Source organism: Gavia stellata, chromosome 16, assembly GCF_030936135.1.
Source record: "Gavia stellata isolate bGavSte3 chromosome 16, bGavSte3.hap2, whole genome shotgun sequence".
Classification (NCBI taxonomy): domain Eukaryota; kingdom Metazoa; phylum Chordata; class Aves; order Gaviiformes; family Gaviidae; genus Gavia; species Gavia stellata.
This window is the reverse complement of record NC_082609.1, coordinates 7,827,740-7,845,745: the sequence shown is the minus strand read 5'-3', so window position 1 is coordinate 7,845,745 and position 18,006 is coordinate 7,827,740.

Genomic DNA, 18,006 nt, shown 5'->3' with positions numbered 1-18,006 from the left:
ACAAGACTTCACTTAACCCTTTGTGTCCAGGCCCACATCCACCCCCAGGGCAGGGCTTTGCAGATGCTCCCTGCCCACTGGGGAAGCAGCCTGCTCTGCCAGGTGGGGTGTGACATCTTCTTGGCTGGTTGTCCTGCCCTGTCACCTCGGGACGAGTCTCTTGATCTCTGTAGTGACCCAGTGGGCAAAGTAATCTTGGGCCCAGGAAGCTGGGCAGGCCAATAGTGCAGGCAGAAAATATAATACACCTGGAAAACACAATACCCAATTTTTAATGCCATTACAAAGGACACCAAAGCCACGATAACTTCAGCAGACATCTTTCCAGGGCAGAGCTCAGTCCGCAGCACACAGCAAGGTGGTGGCTGTTAATCACAGTTTCCCTCCTCTACAGCCCAGGAGGGAAGGTTAAACACCAGCAAGACCTTATCTTTCACCAAGCAGCCATTTTGGGTCTCTGTGCATGGTGTTAGCAACACAGTGATGAATAAGGGAGTGTTTCTCCTTGGCAAGGCTCTCCATCATGTTAAATGAAGGCTTGACAGGCTTTGCTGCATGTAGCCTGCCCTGCATGTTGACATCAGCAAGGAAAGAGCAGCAGCCCCACTTCCAGGGTCATGGTTTCATGTTGGCAGTAACAAAAACAGCAGCACAAGGACTTGGAGAAAGGAAAGCAGAAAGGCACAGAGTAGGTAGGATCCTTATTAGAGAGATACACAAGTCCAATGGGTGGGAAGGGTGTTTTTTGCTGACTCTCACTAGCATTATTAAGGGGAAAAATCAGGGTGTGATTCTCAATTTAAATGAGCGTCACTGCTGCTAACCTCTCCTCTTTTCTTCTCACCACCTCACGCTTTAGACGAAGCAGATCTTCTGGTGTATTTATGATTTGAGTGTATTCAGTGCAGATAACCACCCTCATTGCCTCATTGTATCTACTGCTCTCCAGGTTAGGGGGGTACTAACCAAGTTAGGGAATACTAACCAGGTTAGGGAGATGTTTGTGCCCTTGGAAGGTACAGAGCATGCAAGGGTAGGATGGCTTCTTGAGAAAGGAATAAAGAGCAAAAAATGTGCACCCAGAAAGCGGCTGAGTTGCTGGACTGAGAGCCAGCGGCAGAGAGAGAGACCTGACCTGCTCTGTGGGAGCATGCTAGGGGAGGGACATGGGTTAATGAACCCATTTATTTACTTTCTGTCTTCTTTTGATTTTTTTTCTATATTAATGTAAGTTAATGGTTCCAGTTTGCAGTCTAATGAATAGTGGTTTTACTTGTAAAAGCCTGTTTAGATTTCTGATGTGCTCACAATTAAGGAAATGTTTAAGCAGTTCCCAAAAAATCCTGAAAGCTTTATCTGAGAGTCCATTATATCCCTTCTCTTCTCAGGCCCCTGTCCCATCTCCCCACCTTGGCTAGCACTGCCTCCCTCTCTCTTTGCTCCTCTCCCCCCTTTCACTCCTTACTGCTAGCAGAGCTAGTCAACCAACACATGAACAGTAAATATAGCTTGCTTCAGCTTTGGGAAATAGTATTCCAGGTGCTATTGTATCATCCCTTCAATCCAGGTGTCGCAGGAGTTCCGATCAAACCCTGTTACCCTTGCTGCTGTTCTCCTGACATCCTCTAAATACCAATTAGGCAGCCCTGACTCACGGAAGCTAAGCTGACAGCTAAACTGCTGGTATAATACAGTGCAACCTACCCACGAAGAGGTTTGAATAATATTTTGCTTTGCATATAATGGTTAACAGAAGACTTCTCTAGGCCATATGCAACGCAAGCTTTCTGCAGTCCTTTGCAGATACAGCCGAGGCTATCCCATGCTGTCCTGGCTCATATAGTTTCTAAAGTGCAGGGGTACAGGTGATCTACTGTCAGTCATGACAACTACTTCACCTTCCAGTAATGTATCTTCTGTGGTCCCCAGCATGTGAAGGGTTCTGCATTAAACTGAACACACAATTTGTCCTAAATGTAGAAATCACACCTACAGGGGCATAAATAGCTTTCTGTCAGGTAGACAGAAGCTAATTTAATACTTTCACTAAAATTGTACAGAATGAAAAGGTAAAAGGTTCTTGTTAAAGCAGCTATAAGATAAGGGAGAAGAAAGATAAGATATATAACTCATACTGCTCTAAGTTTGTTGTATAGACGGTATTGGTCCCAGGAAATGTTAAGAAATTAATCCATCTCCCAGAGAATATTAATATCTGTAAATCAGTATTCCCTTGCTAATATGTTTGTGTGTCATCAAATTCTGTCATCATTTCTCCCTTTTAAAAGTATTTTGATGACATCTTAACTTTTCTAAATTCTTTCATGAGGTTAGAATGGATAAGACACAACGTTGGTGAGCTGTGTTATTCAGATATTCTTTTTAATATTCGTGACATAAAGTTGTTGAACTAGGAAGTTGATTATTATTCTGTGGGAACAGAGACAGTTTGGACAGCTAGATTGGTACCATTAGAAACAAAACAAAAACAAAGCAAAATAAAAAATCCATAGCAGGAAAACAAAGACAAACTTTTGCTAGGTCAGCTCCTGTGCATCGCCTTGGGGAAAATAGATGCCTCTGTTGATTTTGCAATTTTTATTCCTCGGTTCCGGAGGAGGCATTTGGGAGGAAATTATGGACGTTTTTACTTGGAGGAAGTTTCATTTTCAAACTGCTCTATCCACACGAGCTTTGCACAAAAGGTCTCTCAGGGCCCTCTTTTGGTTCTCGTGTGCTGGGGGGGAGAGTTCAGCAACCAGCTCTTCAGGATGGTGTGGAGGAGGATGATCAGGCAAAAAAAATCACTCCTCATATCTTAGGTTAGGAGGAGATTCCAAGCCTGGATGCACTATTTCAGTTCATTGCTTGGCACTTTAATCATAATCATGAACTGAGGGTGGAGGCTTTGCATCCAAGATCTGCTCAGACTCAGTCAAATTCATCCATTTTTGGACTTTATGTTTGTGTTATTTCTTTTTTCCACAGTCATGGAATTAGAAAAAAAGGGCATTAATATTTTTCAATGCTGCTTGGTGATCAATATGGAAGTGTCAGAAAGGTGTCTAGCAAGACGTGCCTTCGAATTCTCCAGAGTATTTGACGTGTTGTACTCGGACTAACACAACAGTGTTACGTCCTATACATGATAACTTTCCCATTATCTTGGGAATGGAGGAATACTGACAGAGAACCTCAAAGGGTAAAGAGCACATGGGCATGTGCATGAATAGCTCACAGACCCTCAGCAATGAATGTCTGCTCCTCCCTGGCAGTTTGCTGATCTTTGAAGCCTTCTCACCGGGTTGCCCACTGGTACCCTATGTCCTGGCTGAGTTTTATCAGGCATTGCCAGATAGTAGTTTTTCAAGAAGAGTGTTCTAATTGCCCAGGGAATGGGAACTACAATGTCCTTACTAGCCTCTTGCACAGCGTAACTCAACACAGTCGTTGTTGCTTGTATCTGATCTAACGCCATTAGACCAAAGTTCTCAATGTATTATTAGCAGAGCATTTCAAAATGTTCAACACTTCTGAGAAACCCTTTCAAAGAGGCCTTTCCTTTTACATGCCCCTCAGGTTTATGGGAAAGGAGAGAGGACAGTACCTGCCAGCACCTGTTGAAACCTCAGGGCAACAGGATACTGCTGTAGGAGTGGGAAACTCTGCATATATTCCTCCCTTTGCTCATTTACCTTTAGTTACTGCTTAAATATGAATTAATGGCTTGGTTGTGTGCTGTGTTTCTTTGCGGGGGGCTGCCAGTGCAGTAATGAAATGGCTGTCCTGCCTATCCAACCAACAATTATTGTCCCTTGTGTCTCCTGTCTTCATAGCCTGAGGCACAGTCTGTGAGTCTCACAGAAATTGCTTGTCCAGCATATCTGATGGTTTTGTTCCTCTCTTTATGACCTGCAACACAGCTGTACAGTCACTGGAGAGTCAGGATCACCCAGCACTGTTTGGATAGTGGATTTCCTGCCAAGGAAAAAAACCAAACCCCATAAACAACACAAAACACCCTTCAAAGACCAGGTGGCTGGAGAAGGCAGAAGGGCAGGTCGACTCGAAATTTGCAGCCGAGCAGTTTGAGAGGATTTGCCAGCGCTGTGCACAGACCCAGCAGGACTGGCAGCACCTGCACACCACGCTGGCTTCACCAGCGAGCGCAGCGGAGTGGAGGGAGGCAGAAAACACAAGCCACAGCGAAGAGCTGAAAAGCCATCCAGGGAAAGAGAAAGGAGTGTAAGTAGATAGGAGAGCTGTGGCACTCGAGTGTCCCCAGCAGAGCCATCACAGCCTGCAGTCTGCCAGAGGTTCGTGGTGTGTGTGCTCCAGGCTGGCCACACGTTTGCAGTTAGCTCAGAACTGAGCCTCAGCTATGAGCCCTCGTCGTAGGAGGCTGGGACTAAGTATATAGGTTAATGTGGATGTCCAGCTCCTGGGTGGCTCAGGGAGTCCACAGCAAGCTCTGGATTGTGAAAGATCATGTAGACCTAACTTTTATATCATGGCAGGACTATATGATTTAGCATATGTAAGAGAAAAGCATGCAAAAAACTATGCATGGGTTAGATCAGCCAGTAAAGTCTCTGATTGTACCTCAGGGGACACCGGCTGTAAGAGCAAATGAGCTCTCACAACTGGCCAGGCTTTGCTAGCCCTCTTCTCCAAACGGAAAGGCAGCAGTGTCTCGTTCCCTCTGTTCCCTTTCTTTGCACGTTTCTACATTTCAAGTGTTACTTGGACATCACAGAAGGTGAATAGATGTTCAGTTCTACTCTCGACCACAGCCTGGAGAAAAATTGATGTTACATCAGAATTCATCTAGAGCACTACAGTGAAGAGAGGCCTGCAATTTTCAGGTCTAATCAAAATACAGGGGTTTTTTAAGAACTTTGGACGCTGTTTTTTTAGTTAAGTTATTTCGGAAACCTCCAGGCAATCACCACCTATTCTTAGTGTCAGAGAGGGTTAAAATTATTCCAGTAAAATAAAAAATCTCCTAAAAATTCTACATTGCCTTGAAATGATATAAACTGTGATAAATGCTGAAAAAGTTTGATTCCTTTCCCACCACTTTTCATTTTTATGCACTTCCCATTTCAAGTGGCCCAAGGAAGAAAGTTGTGAAGTTATCATTCCTTAAGGTGCTTTCAGCAAGTCTGAAATGGAAATCCTGTGGCAAAGGCTGTGCCTGAAGTATGTCCAACCAGGAAGATTTTAGCTGAGCAGTGAGATTATTTTAAAGTGCTTATCCAAATTGAATCTGACAACTTTTAGGTAGTTTTAACACATCCTTGAAGCCTCACATTACAATGACACAAACATGACACAATGCATCCTGTTGCCATCTTCCTGCTTGACTGATGATTAAAAAAAGCATCAAAGCTCTGTGACAGGTTTTGAATGTTGTTTTCTGTAGGAACTTTTAGGGAAAATTCAAAGTTTCTGAGAAAAAAACCCTTGAAAAAGCCTGTTCATTGAGATGTTCCCTAAAATAAAATAGCGGTCCTTTTTTCCCCCAACGGCAGCAGTGAATGCAGCATGTGTGGACTAGTACTGTGAAGGTGGAGAGTTGCTATTTTAGGTGTTCACATAGGAGTTAATCCCTGTCCTGCTGCAATCAGCAGCTCTGTTGAAGTTGATTGCCTCAAAAATTAAATTTAAGCCAAGGAACTCTGAGAATGTGTGTTCCATGTCTTAGCTGGGAGAAAACGGCACAGGGTGGGTGGACAAGGAGCGGGTGTTTTGCTTTGTAATAAACAATAGCTAAATGAGAACTTCCGTGGGGACCGCGGGCTCGGTGACGATGCAGAGGCACAGGGCGAGCGGCTGCTGGATTTCACTGGGGCCCTGGAGGGCTTCTGGGCCAGGTCTGTGCAAGTGGATGAGGGAGAGGAGAAGTCAGCCAGGCTTAGTCCCTGTTGCTTTCTAATTCTCTATCTTATTTTTTGTTATTCGTTTGTGTCGTTTCTATGTTCTTTTGTCCTCCATGCTCATTTGTTATTCTATTATCTGTGGAGGTGGCTTCACAACAGAATTAAGGAAGAGGAATCAACATTCCCAACCTGCTGGGTTGTACTTGCTCTGTTAACTGTCTTTTGAAAAATCTGTATTTAATTAATACATAACATGAGGATGCCATTTTGGAAGGTTGCGAGACTGCTCTGTCTCAGATCCACTGAACTGTTTATTGATCTTTTAAGATTGCCTGCATTTGTAGTAATTTTTAATATGCTATGTTCTGTATTTATGTCAAAACCAAAATAATGATGAAAGGACAAAAGGAGAAAAAAACCCAGATTTTCTTTTCTTCTCTGAAAAGTAACAGATATTTATAAACTGCATTCTTTTCATTTTTATCAGAACAAGAAAGGAAATTTCCTAGGCACCAATAGCAATAACCTTTGAATATTTCTTTGTCCTACAGATTAATTTATTCTGTCTAATTATGGGATTAGTATTCTTTACTGGGACATTGCTATCTATTTTTCTTTTTAGACATGTTCTGCCTTCATGCTATGGAAATGACTGATTTAACTGATCGCCTCTGTACAAAATAAATGCTACTCCCATGCCATGGGCATTATTTGTGCTGGAAATACTTGTCAGAAATTAGTGAACAGCCGTATTGAAACCAGGAGCCATACTTAACTCTTTGAGACTATAAACCCAAGATCTTAAACTAATCCATGAGAATTCTCTGATGCAAAGTTTTCTTTCCCTTTTTTCACAGCCAGTGAGCGGATAGCCTTGCAGTATGTAAAAAATACCTACTTTTGGCTTGGGGAGGACTTTACAGTAGTTCCTCCACTTACCAATGTCTGTAGGTTTGGTGACAAGTTGCTGTTCCTCCTGCCCCTGGGACAGCTGAGGCTTACCCGCACCAACCCACTGCTGTGTCTCACCGGGGGACCCAGAGGGAAATCTTCTTTAACAGAGACGTGGCTGCAGAGACGAGCACAGCCAGCCAGGTGATGAGGTTTGATCACTGCCATGGCAGTGAGAGGGCAAACCTCCGACCTGAAAATGAGACTCTTCTCTCTTTTGTCAATCACTCTTGCATTTTTAATAGCCATCCTCAAAGCAGATTTCATAGGAAGTCGGGGCATCAAGCCAATGCTATTAAGAATGTAAATACAGTAGTGTTTCTTTTCCACTGCTCTCTAATTGCCTTTGCCCTCTGCGAAGACAGCTGATGTGAAGAGGCACCCATTATATTGAAACCAGCTGGGTCTAATAAACCTTTTCAGAGACACCATTTCATAACACAATGATGCAAAAAGAAGAGTTCATCCAAGAGTTAGGAGCTTAGCTAATACTTGCCCTTCCTGGAAATGATCATACTGGGTTACATTCTGCTCCCACAGAGGTTTTAATTAAGAGTAACAACATCAGAGGCAAAATTTACATATTTACTGGTATAAATCTATAGTGGGGAAAGATTCTGACCCCCAGTGTGGCTATTCAGTGATTAAACATACAGCTGTGGAAACCAGGAGAGGTCTTTGCAGCTCTACAGCAGTGGGTTTCTTCCTTCTGCCTAGTGAGTCCCGCTGGGGCGGGACATAGGTATCTGGAGAGGTGTCCTCAGCAAATCCTGCTCCTATTGCCAAAGAAGATCTGCCTAAATTGCTTGCTGAATAACAAAGCCAAGTGAGAAGATTTGTGCCTTGAACCCCAAGAAACAAATGAAGACCCTGAATCTGCAAATCTTTATGTGCAGGAACAGTAACTACCAAAAGAAGGCAGCTCTCTGAGCTCAGGTGTTCCTTACACGCCTCTCTCTGCTCCACCAAGGACGCAGTATAAGTGGTGAAATATGCAACTTGAGGATCCAATAAACAACTTCAGGGTCATTTATTTCTTCGTAAATCTAAGCTTTTAAATAAATAAATATATAAATGAATCACTGCTGCAATATACAGTTACCAGCTATAAAAATAAATAAACAGCCAGGGGCATGGAGGAGCCCTGCTCTCTGACTTTCTGTCACTCCTCAGTGGTACTTGGTCCTTCACCTTCAGACCTTCTTTTCCTCTTTGGCTCCTGCTTGATTTTCTCTGCAAACTGTATTTGACATTTTGCATGACGGACGTATTATGAAAAACATTTCATTGTCCTAAAATATTCCAGAAAGCCTGTTCCACTTCTTTTTAAATTCATATGTACACGCAGTTGTATGGTGAGTAAAGGTTTTCTCTAGGCAGGTCTGAAGACCCTTAAAATTCATGAGCCTTCTTCTGAGGCAAGACTCAGGTGCACATCCATCACTATTTCAATATTTTATGGCTTTCCCCCCTATGTTTTTTTTTGCTTCTGAGTTGCTGTTTGCTCTTGAAATCGCTGAATCGTCAGCCCGATACTGCTAAATGAGCTGTTCACCTGAATCAAAATTGTTGGCCATATGGAATCCTGTTTGAAAAAAGAACCCAGGTTGGGTATATGAATAACAATCCTGATTCCCCACCCCAGCCTCCAATGAGGCAGAAAAAGATACACTGTCAGGGAGATGACTGAGAAAGGTTGTTATCGGCATTAGTGATGGGCTGTGATTATCACGTCCTCCAAGCTGCCTTCCCTTTTCTGATTAGCAGATGACTTTCTGTGTAAAAGCAGCAGCCACTGCCTTCATTTCCTTGAAGACAGCTGCAGCTCCCCAGGGCAGAAGGACCCCTCACCTGTGACTCTAGTGCTCACCAAGCAGAGGCATCAACAGCGTCTATAAGACTGATATTTGTATGGGCTATTCGTTATGCTCACTGGCATGGGAATTGCACAAAGCAGTTCTCACCCAAGCAAGTCCTTTGCCAAATCCTTTCTTTGCTCCTGAAGCTTTTCATAATAAACACTCTTCCAAGGCCACTCTGAATTTGCTAAAGCAAAACCTTTTCATTAGAGAGCTGGGCTGAAGGTCTGAGATAATAATAATTGGAGGCTCTTTACAGCAAGAGGATGAGAAGGAGTGGTACAGTCTTGTCATCTCCAGTATGTACTTCATTGTTTCTCACCAGAACACAGCTGACAGGGAAAAAAATGGACATTTTCATGCAAGTGTATATTTTATGTTGCAATGCAATCAGTATATGCATTTTCCCACAGTGAAAACAAGTCTTGATTTTCCCTTTAATACTCAGAAATGAAGGGGAAGGAGAACTGCTTGGGAAACTCAGCCTGAGATTTCTAGTCACAAGATACTACAACCTTAATCTCTTCCAGTTTGAAATTAAGGAGACCATCCTCTGGTTTATTTTTGGCCATATAAAAAGCTATCAGAAGTGCAGAAAGACAAAAAAAAAAAAAAAAAGCTCAAAGCATTCCTGTACCTATTAGTATAGACACACTCCGAAAAGTTGCTTGTTTCTCAGCATAAATCAACAAAATGTTTACACACATATTTAAATGCTTGTTACATTAAGACCTGTTGTGGTTATTTCCTCCAGCATTACCTGATGGATATAATGAGTTAAGAAAGCATTTGTGTGAATACTGGAAATAGCCATCCATCACAGTGATTATATTGTTTTGAATAAGCACTTTCAATCCAGCTCTGGAGCACTACAGACAACAGCAAGGACAACCCAACGCACAAAGCAAGTGCAGAAATGGCCTTTTGTTTTTTCCCCGTCTGGCTGACGTGAAATGCATCTCTCTGTATGAGAACTGATGGGGCTGCACTTAAACACACCCAGCTCTGAAAATCTGTGTGTCCAGAAAGTCCCTGGAGTCACTCCTAAAACATGTCAGAAGCATCTCCCTGTTAATCTGAAATTCTGTATCCATAAAAAAGTCACTGTCTCGTTCAGATGAACCAGTCTGAGCACTTTGCTTCCTGTTCTTGTTCCCTATTTATTTTTCAGGGAACAAGTCGCAGCACAAAAATTCTTGCTTTAACAGAGTCTTCTGAGACAGTTGCTGAAACAGAGCTGAAATATTTGGATTGTATTTCTGGAGGTCTCTTTTCCTGTTGCTGTAATTTTCTGCACATCCTCCCCCCCCTCTCGCAATTCTCTCATTGTCTGTGCAATACACTCCAACTGAGTGCCCTCTTGGCTGAGTCTGCTGCCATAGGTTACTTGTCTGGAACAAAACTTAGTCTCCAGCAGAAAAGTAATAGAAGAAGGGAGAGGCGGGAGTGAGAGACAAAGACTGAATGCTGCTATGAATTTTCTCCTTCTGTCTGCACAAAAATTCAAGCTGTAACACATCCTCCTGACTGGTCTGGCAATGAAATAAAAGAGCATGAAGCAGTCCCTCTGCCTTTGCTGGGTTGATTGCGGGGTCCGTTGTTTCACTTGTTCATGGGAATGAAGGTTTGTCTGCAGAACTGCTGCTTCCTATGCCTCCAAGCTGGATAGGCAAGGAGAAAGCAAGGTGTGGAGTGGCTAAGGAGCAGAGTCCCCACCTACACATCCACCGCTGCAGCAAAGGCAATGCTTAGGGAGAAGGGCTGTGCTGCAGGAAGAAGCTGGCAGCTGCTCACTGCCAGCAGGGAGAGAGCAAGAACTGACTCAGAGTTACGCATTGCCTCCTGCTTGGAGGGAAGGGCATGGTGGTCCAAGATGGGAGGGAGCAGTACCCCCGGGGCTGCTACAGCATTCCAGATTCACTATTCTGAAGGAAATGGACGTCTTTATTTTACCTTGCAAAACTTCACAGATAAAATTTAATTCTCTTTTGTCCCTTAGATACTATCACAAATGAAGAGGGGGACCTTGCCCCCTGTCCGAACCCTTGGAGTGACATCCCCCATCCTGTTGCACAAAGTACAGGGGAATTTGCAGTGTTAAGGTCACCCTCCATCTCCCTCTTCCAATTATTTCTCTGAAAGAGACAAAATTTGTTCCAAAGAAGTAACTTACAGCAGCAGTCAGTGCAAAGGACACTTGACTAAGTGTCAAGCATACTGCACAGAAAGGCTTCAAAATGCATTAATAAAAAAGAACCGCAGTGAGATATATTTTGCTCGGTGAAAAGAAACAATCTATGCAGTGACTTCTGGGAGGGTTTGTGGCTTTATCTGATAGGGGGGCTGCTGCTGATAATGCCCCCCTGATGCTACTTAGCTGTAAGAAACCAGTATAAAACTGATCAGGACAAAAAGAAGATGCAGCTGTTGTAGAGAAAATTGTAGCATCTCCCCTTGCCTTCAGTTATTAAATAGTCCATAGTGGTGAGTGGATGTCAAGGGCTAAGAAGTGAGAATATTGTCAATATGTTACACTATTTTATCCAGTGACAGTTGGCAGTTTGCTTTAAATTTTTTGTGTAAGTGGGGAGGAAAATTGTGACTTAATGGAGAAAGGAAGGGAATCTCTTTCTACATACTGTCTCTTGTCAAGCTATGCAGTGGAGATATGGAGAGTTTCACTAAGTTAATTCACTTTCACACTGCTTGTGACCGTTCTGATTGGGTGATGACAATGCCATCCCAAATTTCTCCTAGCATGGAAATGAGCAGTGCACATTCTTCCTGTCTAGGATCCTTGGTCCGCTTGGGGCTCTCAGGGGAAGGGGTGCTGCAGAGGTGTGCCTGCTGTTACAGGTCAGGCATGTGCCTTTAGGCAAGCAGCCTCAGCTGAGGTTGAGGTCATGTTAGGTGTTTAGCCCTTACCTCAACTTGGTCACCAAGATGAGTTATAGAGGTAGGTACAGCATTTGTTCACACAGTTATACTAGCAGCTTAAGTATAGGTGCAGGTTGTGACTGTAACTTAGCTGTGTCAGAAAACTCAGGGCAGAAGAAATGCAGCCATTACACCCTAGCAATGTAGTAACTTCATTTTTCGATATGGCAGGCAGTGACAGCAATAGGAGCCCATCAGGTATTAAAGCTAAGATGCCACTGAACTTGTCTCTGATACTATGGAGAGCACTGGCAGCTGGGGGGCACATGGGGTCTCTCTGCTCTGAGAGGGCGAATAAAAAATTAGAGGGAGTATTCATAATTTCTTGGCCTGCATATGTCTGGCCTTTTGTGCTGTGCCCTATGTGGCAGGGATCTGGGAAGCTCTGCTACATCCCTGTAGTGCATGCATTTTCTCTTCCCAATACCATCTGCTATACTGATTTGTTAAAAAGGAAAATCAAATCTCTAATCCACTGCAACTGTGTGAATAGAATCCCGCTCAGGGCATTAGCTCTGTCTTGTCAAGGAACACAATGTGCCGTTAAAACAAAAAGATGCCTCCAGCTTTGGGACAAAGGAGCAATGAAAACTGAATGCCACCCACTTGTGTCGTGTGTACTCTAAGCCAGGGGACAGGCCCAGGGGAGTGGCTGTAACTGAAATGTCACCCTCCGGTGTGTGCCAGTCTGGGAGAGGATATAGTCATACGAAAGTAATACTTCAAAACCTCCTTTGTTTAATTCCAAATCTTCTTCTTCTTGTTCCTCTTTTTTTATTTTTTTAAAGCACGAGCAGTTCTGCAGTAGCTCAGAAGAAAGAAATCTTAACCTGCCCCTTACTGTGAATCTCCTGTGCACCTCTTTGCAACAGGGCTGTGTGCATTTGTGAGGACATATATATGCCATATCTTCACAACTAATCACTCCCCCAGTTCTGCCATGCCTACAGCTAGGGAGAATAAAGCAAAACTGCATAAAATAAGAATTCCGAGCTGTTGTGGTATTTAAAGGTCTTCCCAAACCTGATTCCTTAGACCCCAGTGAAACAATAAGATTCCCATTGTGTTTCTTTCATGAATTTCCAGAACCAGTGACTTCAGATGTACCCATGGAAAAAAATGATTTTGGGAACATTTGGGTGGGAAGAGATGGAATATTTGCACTGGGAAGAAGGTGAATAATAACAGCACAGTTTACTTCAGTGGCTTTAGGGTTTTCTCCTGTTTTCTTCTGAAGGAGCTTTGTTGGTCTTGCAGCTGCTGGATGGCAGATGTGGATTTACTGGGCGAGCCCCCCCTTCCCCTCCTGAGTCCGTGCTAGCTGCGGTGGCTGTACAGATTTCCCTTTAAATACATGGCTGCATATGCGTCATGGATGATGCCCACTTGTTTGCTAGCAGCCCTGTCTGCAGATGCAGTAATTAATCATCGAGTGACAGGGTGGCAGTGCCCCTCATTGACTTTGGGGTGATTAAGAAGGGCTCGCTTTCTCCCTGCCTGACAAAGAAAAGCAGTGAGCTGAGAAGGGCTGCTCGCTTTGGAAATGCTGCTTTGGAACCGCTGCAAAATCCTGCATTTCCAATGACTCAAATATCCAATGCCCTTTTCCATACAGAAGTGTCAATAAGTACTTTGCAAACCAGCAAGCTGAGACTCCGCGAATGTGCAAACTCCGGTCTTCTGCAACTTTCCCGTTCGCCAACCCCTCGAGGCTCTGTCCTGGGCAGTGGCTGAAGAAGCAAACAGCAAGCCCAACATGTTGTATGGCTACCAGACACCAAGCCATTGGAGAAGCTGTGTGGTACAGCAGAGGATTTTCTGGAGAAAGGCTTTTATTGTTCTGGCCCGGAATATTTGCAGCTCCCCGAGGTATTAAAAATACAGTTGCCACTATTGAATTTTGGTATTTCTAAGTGCTAGTCTAGTGCTGGAGGCGAAGAGGAACAGGAAACTCTTTTCCGTGGCGTGCATTTAAAATCAGTTCCTGAACGCCTGAGTTTGGGCAGATCTCCCACCCAGCTAAATGAGATTTTTCTGGATAAGAATGTTGGCATTTGGCTATAAGCTGCTATTAAAAAGTAGAGCGGTTTTCACTCATGAATATGCATGTGGCTATATTGAAACATGTATACTATCAGCATACAACTTTGCAAATCCTTTATTTCAGTTTATACTGGGGAAACGAGGCAGCTGGTCATTAGTTCACCTACCAGCACCCGCGTTTACCCAGTGACTTACACAAGGCAGTAGCTGTGTCAGCCTACCTGTGCCAGCTGCTCTTATTCCTCTTCTATTTCATATAGGAAAGAAGCATTTCTCATCCTAGTAGTCACTTTCTTTCACCTGCTTGCATGGGAAACAGCTTTTTCATTTTCTGTTCTTTTAAAGAGCTTGGTATAATTATTATTAATATTATTATTACTCAAATGGGTAAGAAGAAAAGCAATTAGACAGATTTCTCTGAGAACAATTCAACACAATAATAGTGAAGCAACTAACCTGCAGACTAAGTATATGGTGGAACGCATCATTCTCTATCTGCCCTCTCTTTAAGTAGCTGGTGTCGCGGTAGGCTTTTAGAGGTCATCTACTGGGCTGAGAGCTGCCTAACAGTCGTGTGTGGAGGAGGGAGAGGCTGGAATCAGGCTGTCAGGAGTCATGGACCACTTCTGTTGTTTCAGCTCTTTGCCAGGCTCTCCCTTCAATTGTTGCTAAATCAAAACTAGGTATTGCCTGAAACGAGTTTGGTACTATACAGACCAGTGGAGTGGCAAGAAATTAAAAAGCAAGTAAACACCCATGGTGTGGCAGATGGGGCTGGACAATGGTGTAAACCCCCCATTGCCCACATCAGAAGTCGGTATCAGCCACGCGGTCACAGCAGTGGCAATCACACATCTATTCTGATTCAGGCAACCGCATATAAAAATACAGATTCAAAGGTCTTCACCCAGTCAGTGATCACGGGAAGGATACATGCTAGGATTTGTGGGTTTTGGAGGACTTGCAAACAGTTGTATTTATTTAAACTCTTGCCTGATTAATCCATTTTAGGTTGTTCTTTAACCTTAGCCTATTTTCTCTTTTATTTGTTCCTTCAGTTGGATTTCATTTGGTATCCTTAACTCTTGACCTAGGTTGTGGGGATTTTTAAAGGTGTATTTCTTCCTTATTTTTAGCTTTCGTTCGCTAGTGTCAACAGATTGCTCACAACCTAAGCTCAGCCTTGATGAAGACAAAAGAGACTAACTACTGTTCACACCCCAGGGTTCACCAGACATTTACAAAAGCTTCACATTGTTGGCTTTCAGTCCTCTTAGTGTATAAGAGGATTTCAGGATGTTCTCTATGAAAAAACAGAAAGAAAAAGACACCAGGATGTACACCTTGAACAGCAAACCCATTCTGTCAGCTAATAAGGACTCCCTGCTAGTTGTTGTAATTATGCTCTTCCCAAAACTTGCATGAAGTGTGTGTTATACAGACAGGTCCTTACTCTCAATGACCAGAGAGGTTCTGTGAGGGAGAGAAGCAATGTTTTGCAGATGGAGATTTGACACGAAGAATTTGGTCTGAGCATCCACAGCTCTCACTGAAATCTGTGGGAGCTGCAATGTCAACAACGAGCTCTTAAAATCCTCTGAGACTGACTCTAAAATACCCTCAGACTATCCTCTGAAGTGAGGATATGGGAGAATCAAAGCAAGTATTAAGCTGGAAAAGATCTCTAGAGGCCCTCTGGTCCAACCCCCCTTTCAAAGCTGCTGTTGGAAGTATAATCCATTGAGGACCTTTTACGCCTTTAGATACTAAACTGATGGCGTGCACTTAGGCCACGCTCCCAGTCTTTCTAATGAGACTGGGAGAGCTTGAAGAAGACTTTTGAAGGAACAAGCTGAGATTCTTACCTGACTGCGTGCTTCAAGAAAATGAAGTTTTATGGTATTTAGTAAACTGGGTAAGAATCACCATAAAACCCCAAGGCTGGCAACGCTGAATTTGAGAACACTCATCTTAAGAGCTCAACAGATATTTAATTTTTGTGCTTTGCTGGATGAAAAAGTCAAAATTCAAAACAAAGAAGAAAATATTGGAGCCACTTTGTGCTTTTTGTTTATCTATTTCTCTTGGATAAATAAGTAAACTAGAGGCAAATCATGGGGATGTTTTCCTTGGTTTGATGCAAAATGAAACATGCCATTTTCAGGTACTGATAACCCTCCTTTCAGAAGACATGACATTACTCTTCAATCTGAAACATTGCTTGGAAAGGAAACTTCTGAATGTTCTGCTTGAAGCACAGCAAAATTCAACACTTTGTATTTCTGTGTTTGTCAAGTAAAATTATTTGCAAATTTTGACCCAGTTTTACTAAGACAGTCCCAAGACTGCAGATGGGTTTAGAGACTATGAAATGTATCTGGAGTAGGAAGAGAACTGCTTCAGCTTTCTTTGGGACCATTGGGTCCTGCTGAGCATCAAGGTCCTTTCTCCAGATTGCACAGTCAAGCAGTGCAAGAAGGCAGGGGCTTTGCATCGAGGCTGTGAATGAGAAACAGGAGCCAGATTTCCGTTTCTAGGACTATCACTCCTGGGGATGTCAGACTGCTCTATAGGGAGAAGCATCCAGCTTTGAAGAAAACCAAGTGTAACAAGGAGAAAGGCCATAAATGAGCTTGAGCATAGTGGAGTGAAAGGAAAAAAATAGAGAAATGTTGTGTGGGAAGTTGTCATGATTATTATTAGATGAGGAAGAAGTGTGTCCAATTTATTAACAGCCTAATTACATAACAAATTGACCAGCTGTCTGTGTTTCCCCTCAGAAAGTAGAGATTTCCATAACTGGGTGTTTTATCAGGACACAGAAGAAGCTCAAGTTGTTTTATCTAGTCATCTCAAGAAGTCAATCCTTTGCTAGAAAGGGAAGGTTAATTCCATTAAATTGATGAAAATTATAAAAAAATCATCACGTTTAAAGAAACTTAATTCAGCAGTAATGTATACACACACGTGTGTGTAGACAGATAGATAGATAGAGAAATATTTCTGCCCAACCTGTCATGTTTCACAAACATTTTGTGTGTATGCTACTTCTCGGTGTAGTTTATCCTCTCCCTCTCACCTACCTGGCCAGCTTCTTATCTCTGGGTTATGTCCTGACTTTTAGGCTACAGACAGTTTCAGGAATAAAAGCCAACCTCATTCAGTGATGTGCTCTAGTTGTGGCCTTTAGGCACAGCTACATGGTAAGATAAAGAGTAAGTAACAAATGCATTGCTCCAAAGGGAGTTTCTAGCCATGCCTGTAGTCTGTATTCAAACTGATAGCTTTTGTCCAACAGTGAATTTCAGGGTGTAGAGGGAAGGGGGCACAGAGGGGCAGAAACTGCCCAGCTGAGTGCTCGGTGAAGTAGCACATCTAGCTGACAGACAGCCTGTCCCATGGGGGGCTGAGACGTTGGGCTGATGAAGACGGAAACAACCTACCTCTCGAGAGAGTACCTAAGAATAACTGATTTTAAACTTGCTGCCTGATCATTTTATTGGGTCCCCTTAGCTCTTGTGCAATTAAAAAAATATTTATTAATACCCTTTATCCACTTTGCACAGGTGCCTCTTAGTCAAGTTCAGGATTCTCAGGCTGTTGTCTTCCAGAACCTGTCTCCTATTCTCATTTTCCTCATCATATCTTAGGTTTTTTTCATCATCTTGGAAATAACAGTGATGCAACCTATATTTTGTATTCAAGATGTAGAATGCCATACATTTATAAAGCTGCACAATGGTGTTTTGTTTTGCTTTCTGTTCTTGATGTTCCTACCATTCAGTTTCCCATTTTGATCACAGCAAAGTCCTTAGCTGTCGTCGCTGATGTTGGGCACCAGATTTTCCCAACCCTCATGCACTCATTGTGCTTGTTACACTGAGGCTGGCTCAAGCATGGGAGACAGCAAGGTGAGGGAAGGAATGTAAATCCACTCAACACTGTCACAACCCCAAAATTCCATGTGAAATTGCTCCCCAAATGAGATTTTTCTTAAAGTTATGACCACACTTAATATTTATAAATAATGTTTGTTGGCTTTTTGCTTTACAGACTTTTACAGTTTGTCATATCAAGAATTTCTATGTAATTATGAAACTTAGAAATTAAATAAAATAAAATGAAATTAAAATAACTAAGAAGCTGAGATTCCCCATAAAAACAGGACTGTGGAAGATGCATCTTATAGAAAAACAAACCAAAACAAAACCAAAGTAAACTCAGTAAACACAGCAAAATTTTTCTTAAAGTTCATAGGAGAAACATTGCATATAATAGTTGTAATAATGGATAGAGCTCACTATATTTGCCTCTCTGCTGGGGTTCACAGACAC